Genomic DNA, 615 nt, shown 5'->3' with positions numbered 1-615 from the left:
TTATCAAGTGATGCTCAACAAGTGGTTGAATCTCAAGAATGAGAATCCGAGGTTACAACACGATCTGGTGCAGAGCTGTGAGCAGTATGAAGATCTTGCTGAAGAACTTGCTGCTGTAAATGAGAATTATGAGTCTTTGGAGAAGGAGGTTAGCAAACTGAGGGAGGTTGCTATTGATGAACGTGAGAGAGCAATGAGGCTAGAACGTGATTTGGCTGAGAATCACAAACAGATCAGGATGCTCAACAGTGGATCCAAAGAGTTGGATAAGATACTCTCGATGGGTCAACCAACCAAGGCGAATTGGGGACTGGGATATCGAGGAGCTGAGAGTACTAAGGAAGTACAACAGAAGGGGCTATCACATTTCGTGCATGGGAGCACATCAAAAAGTGGAGCCAAAGGAGCTTGTCAGGAAGTACGTCGGGACGTACGACAGGGAGTAAGGCAGGAAGTTCTACAGCGCGCAGCTGTGAGTAATAAGCCGAAAGTAGTGCATCAGTGCAACAACACGAAGGTCAGACAGGAGGTTCTGAAGCATGGTTGTGCAGCTGGTACAAGGAAGGAGACTGATCAGTGCATCATCAACTGTGTCAGGCCAAGCAAGAAGCAACA

The sequence above is a fragment of the Brassica oleracea genome, chromosome C2 (assembly GCF_000695525.1).
Source record: "Brassica oleracea var. oleracea cultivar TO1000 chromosome C2, BOL, whole genome shotgun sequence".
Taxonomy (NCBI): Eukaryota; Viridiplantae; Streptophyta; class Magnoliopsida; order Brassicales; family Brassicaceae; genus Brassica; species Brassica oleracea.
This window is presented reverse-complemented; position numbering follows the sequence as displayed.